This window comes from Corvus brachyrhynchos, unplaced genomic scaffold (genome assembly GCF_000691975.1).
Source record: "Corvus brachyrhynchos isolate BGI_N302 unplaced genomic scaffold, ASM69197v1 scaffold28, whole genome shotgun sequence".
Classification (NCBI taxonomy): Eukaryota; Metazoa; Chordata; class Aves; order Passeriformes; family Corvidae; genus Corvus; species Corvus brachyrhynchos.
The window spans coordinates 3,724,979-3,730,610 of record NW_008246058.1 but is presented as its reverse complement, the minus strand read 5'-3'; the positions used below and the strand labels follow the sequence as shown (position 1 = coordinate 3,730,610).

The 5,632-nt window shown below is 41.8% G+C and overlaps 1 long non-coding RNA gene across 1 annotated transcript in view; it reads left to right on the top strand.

Annotated features, from left to right (window-relative positions):
* The window catches only part of LOC108449597, a 24,094-nt gene that overhangs the window by 559 nt on the left and 17,903 nt on the right, over positions 1 to 5,632 (top strand). The gene's annotated exons all lie outside the window — the stretch shown is intronic.

The window sequence follows — 5,632 nt, the reverse complement described above, 5'->3', positions numbered from 1 at the left end:
CCTGCTGAAGGCCCACTACACATCTGAGTTTTCCCCTTCCAGTAGGCCCTGAAGACATAACTTATGGTCTTTGGCTTCATCTCTCTCAGACTTGGTATTACTCCAGTAGAGGCAAAGACTTTATGGCTCAGCAACAACAGTTTTAAATACTTATTTTGTTCTTCTTTGTGCTGTGTGCAGACATAACTGTAGTGGTCAACCCTTTCTTTTAACTTCCCCTTCAGTGCCTTGTGATGTTTACATGGTGTGTAGTGTTCTGCAAGTGTCAGACAAACAGAAATAAAAATCAGTGTTGGTTTGCTTTGTAAGAGTAACCCCTGGAGTCAACAGCCATTCACTCCTTGTAACCTTTAACTCTCGCAACAAGAAGTGACTTTACAGAAGAAATAAATAGAGTATCAACTTAGGGTTCCCACGTGTTTTCACATGAAAGCATTAAAAATCTAAACACAGCATGAGAATGAAGCAATAAAGCATCTGGACTTTCTTGGCCAGGCATGGAGTTGAGCGTGCCTGATTTTTCCAGGAAGCAAGTGGATTTGCAGAGAAAAGTGCCAAGTAGTCACAGCAGCATCACTGTTATTACAAGGATGGATTTTTCAGCACACACTGTGCTGAAATGATGATGGGTGCCTACTGCATTTTTGAGAGCTCTTCATTTTTCTGCATGCAATGGGAACCCAGCTCCTAGAAGACGCTGGAAAAGGGGAGGCAACCCAGAGGTAGCCCAAGAGAGATTCTCTGCAAGATGTTTTTCATCAGGCCAGAGCTGTTAGCTGCAAAGAAAGGGCACAACACTGATACCTGCAACAGGAGGAATGAATTCAGGCTAAGTATTTATTTGGCTGCAAAATCTTTTCCAAGACTTAGCTGAGAAAGAGGCAGTCTTCTCCCTCTAAAATAGAAGGAAGATCTAAGTAGTACCAGATCTACCTTTATAAATACATATTGAGTGGCTTGTTTTTTAAATTTGAAAATATCATTAAAACTGCAGGAAATAAAAAGACCTGCTGCTTTGAGAGTCTTCCCATTCAGAAGACAACTTCTGTCTCTTGCTAGAATTATACAGCTTCATGCTGAGTTGCTCATCTCAACACTTGAGTGATGGGAAGAAGCATTTTTTTAGTGTCACAGATTCCTTTCACAAAGGTTGAGGAATAAGCCATGATAATACTTCAAGGTCACAAAAGGCCCCTTTATATTCTGCAGGGGTTCACATAGGATGGCTTGATGGAAAAAATTATTAATCCTAGCCATAATAAAATTGTGATACAGGACTGCGGGACTCTGAATAACTCAGCAAACTCAGTGGGTTCATAATTCAGAAGTCCAAACAGGCCACCTGCATAGCTGGAACATTGATTTTGGTTTTTTATTGGCAAGAGCTGCTGCACAGTAAGAGCCTCTGAGCTCTGCAGAAGCAGTTAGATGCTCTACCCAGCCATTGCAAATCAATCCTAAAGGGAAAAAGGTTACCTGTCATTCTTTCTTGGCTCATGGTAAGATATGTGAGCTTCCACATTACAATTAAAGGCCAGTTGAGGAGAAAATTTTGTTCCTCTGACCCAAAATGCATCACCTGGACCAGGAGAGGACTTTTCTTCTGTTTTATGATAGCCAAGATGCAAAATTGCCTGGCTTTAACAAGTCCCTGGGCACAAGGAGAGCTGGAGGAATGCTGTGCTTCTTGTATGCACCAGCTGCATAGTGCTGGTGTAGACCTCCCACTTGGTCAGATTACCTTGGTTCAACTGGAGTCAGAAGTCAGCTCTTAGGACAGTTATCCTGACTCAGCTCACAGGCAAGAAATTCTTAAATTTCAGGAATTAACTTCAAGAACAAATTTATCAACTGAGTCTGTCCCAGCTTATTCTTTAGGTTACAGGTTCCTGGAAGCAGGAGTTGCTTTTTTTCAGAGCTATATTCTCTAATGTGATTTCCTACACATATTGTATCAAAAAAGGTGAGTCCTTGTAAGTTTGCTTTTAAGGTTCTCCTGCTCTAGCTCACCAGGTATTTGCCCAGGCTAGGTGGGACACAGTATCTGTATCTGAGAGTGCAAAACAGTGTCCTCTTCTGCTGCAGAACAGCTAATTTGGCATCTGCAGCTGCTGTTGGCATCTTTCCCACTGATATCACTGCAGCACGTTTTGATCTTAAATTTGTGTGTCCCTAAAGAGTACTCTAGCTTGAAACTCTGTGGTGGTTCAAATGAGGGTTTTTGCTGATGGCTGCCATCCTCTTCCACCAACTCAGCTGCCTGGAGGCAGAGTTGGTGGTCAAGAAAAAAGATTTCCCAGAAGATATTGTGCAATGTATTGGAGGGTGCTGAGCACTGTGCAGTGTATGCTGATTTTTAAAGCATGACCACTGTAAGTTCACCAACTGGAGCACGGGGAGGGGAAATGCTTCTGGATCCAAGTTCAATGATCAGCTATTCCATTGAACATGAAGTTCATGTAATTGCTTATAGCATTCATCTTTTGGTTGAATATCTGGCAAGAACTGCAGCAAAATTAATTTCAGATAATACAACTGAGGTTAGCTTAATGGAGAAAAAGCCTGGAAAACTTTTCTGGACGGGGATGTGTTGCATGTATGTATATATTGATATCCATCACGGGAAGGACATTAGCTCTGGTGTGGGAGGGTCATGACAGACACACGGGCCCTGATGGAGCTCTTGTCATGTGTCTGTGGAAAATACGTGTCATCCAAGGCAGTGTGTGTAGCGTAGGAGAATTAGGAAACCTTGAAGAGGTGACAGCTGATTAAACAGCTGAAGTTTCAGATCTCTCTGAGTGATTTGATATGCAAAGATACATCACAAGACAGCTACCTTAAGCTGCTTGAACCCAGTTTTTTCCCCCTGTTCCCAGGCACTGCTGCTTACCTTGTACAAAACTGTTAACTGTTTAGTCTGTGCAGAAACAGCCTTTGTCATCATTTTGGAGTCTAACTCCTCCAGCTAAATTAGATCATTGTAGCAGTGTAGACAATATACAACCCTGCAAGCCAGAATGTAAATGTATTACTTTTCCCATAAAACTAATTTCACAATGTCTTTGGAGCAAGCCTCCTTGCTGTCTTTGGAACAGAGCATTTAAGTTGAAGAAAGAAAGGCAAGGTAAATTCAACTTAAAATCTTCAGACCCAAGATCAGCCCCAAAGCATTCATGTCATCAGAATAGGAAGCCACCTTATCTTCTGGTGTGGTTTCACTGTAGCTGAAAGCTTAAAGAATGTCTGATACCATGAGAACAGTTGATCCCTTTTCACCCTTCCGCAGCACTGGGATTTGTGCAAGTTTACAGTCAAATGTATTTCTCAAGAAAAGTCAACTCGGGATACCACTCAACTCCCTTATCTTGATGGACCTTCAAAGCCATTCTCCATCCCAATACCCAGCCTTATCTGGATGTAAACAGATATGCTCTGTGCATCTCTGGGCCATCTTCCCCACGTGGTCATGCTGTACAATCATCAGCTGTTTCAGCAGAAGTTGGTGTAAAACCAAAATGGCTGAAAGATTTGTAGCCTGTAAAGAAGGGACAAAATGCAAAGCACAGATGGATGCTATTCCCAGAGAGGAGGGGAATGCGTGGGGGGTAATTTGTGCTCTGTGTTGATCCTTCTTTACTGAGGTGTATGGGGTCTGGATGGATCTTCCTGAGGGAGCCTTGGATAAAGACTTGAGGATTTAGATGATGTCAATTATGCCATGAATTTTTGCCATTTTTTTGCCATTTTGTGTTAGAAAAACTACAGTCCCTCTAGAAAGGGGAACCCATTTTCTGTCCTGGCAGGGGCTGAGGTATGGAGAGCATCTGACTAAGCCAACATAATAGGCTTCACATCAGTAAGTCCGGGGCAGAGAGTAATTGCAGTAACGTGGGCTTAGTGGTGAAAGCACAGATCACCACAGGTACACCGCAGCTGTGAAGAAGGGCATTGTCTCTTTTTTTTTTGCTCCTCGCCACATAGGACTTAATTTTGTAATTTAAAATTGTAGCATGATTGGCACCACAGATCAGAACCAACAGATGAAACGAAACCTGATAGCCCCTCCCTGCTTTTTAAAATAATATTCCAAAAATATCCCCCTGTTCCCCAGGCACGGGTATCACAAAGGGCAGAAGAGGACATCATCTCCCAGATTTTCTCTTTCCTCCATCTGTAGCCTATGTGCTGTCTATACAATGTGCCTAAATGTTTCCATCATTAACAATAGAAAGGAAAAAGGAAAAGGGGCATTCTCTCAGCAGGCAAAATGTCTGGCTGCAACATTTCCACCAGGAAAAGGTTAAATTCAACTGTATGACATTTTTCATTAAGTTCCTGTTTTCCAGGGAACCTCTGGGTTTAGAAACACTGAGGTTGCTACTATTGTGATGTTACCTCAGTGTGCCCCAGGAAGCAGGGGTTTTGTTTCTCTGCTTTTCTATCCTTTTCTATGGGCTGTTCTTCTGAGCCACTGAAAGTCTTCTGTGGTGCACCAGCATCAATAACTCTCATAACATATCATTTTCCTTCTCTGTGAGGACAACTCCGGTGCTTCCTGGGGATTTTGGTCCTAACCAGTGAAATGGCTCATACAGTTGGCAGCATAGAATGCATTAACAACAGGTTCCATAATGTTTAACAGGGATACTAAAAGGTAGCATTGGAATTATGCCTCTTTGCATGTAAACCTAATTTTCTGAACAACTACATTCACGGTTTTAATTTACTTTATCCTGTACAGGCTATCAGCAGCAGTCAGTCTGGTAGCAAGCTGTAGGTTTTTTCCCTAAAAAAGCCACACAGACATGACCTATAGGGCTGGGACAAACTAACCTGATGTAAAGGACATTCAAAACAACAAGAAAATGAGTCTGCACATAAAAGTTTTAAGGGGTGCAACTGATTCCTGCAAGTAAACTGTACCAGTCAGACCATTCTTCTGGTTTGCTGGACTAACAGAGTAGGACAAAAACTCAAGTGGCAGATACCAGATTTTTGGCCTAGAATGTAGTTCTTGGACTAAATTCCAAGACTAAAGTGCAGTTTTGAAAGCAGGAGCTTATCTAGTAACTGGTTGATTTGTTCTTCTGGAAAGACATTGCTTTTACCAGTGAACCAGAAGGACATCTTTTCTCAGAAAACACTGCTGTGAACTTCAGAGGCATTGTTTTATATACAGCAGTCATCTCCCTGACATGTGGTCAAAAATACTCAATCCAGAATAATAAGGTAATTGTCTGTAATTTAGCATATTAAGCAATCTGGTCGTAAAAGCCATCAGACAGTTCATGGGAGGACTTAGCCCCTATTACAGGCAAACATGGTGTGTGTTTTACTGGTGCAGGTAGCACTAGAACTTTCCCCTCTCAAAGAAGATATAACATTATGCCCAGTACAAAACTGGCATAGATTGACTGGGACCAGTATTTGGAGTACAGAAGAATCCTGCTGGTCCTCTATTATATGTTCCAGACATTTTTCATTCCCTCACAGATAAAATGCCCTGCTGATCTAATGGTAGAATTTGGCTCTCAAAGCCAGAAAGCTTCAACTGTAGCCAAAGTAATATCCTAAAATAGAAAGAAAAATGAGAAACCAGAAATGTTGTTTTCCTCTTTCAAAAGTTTCA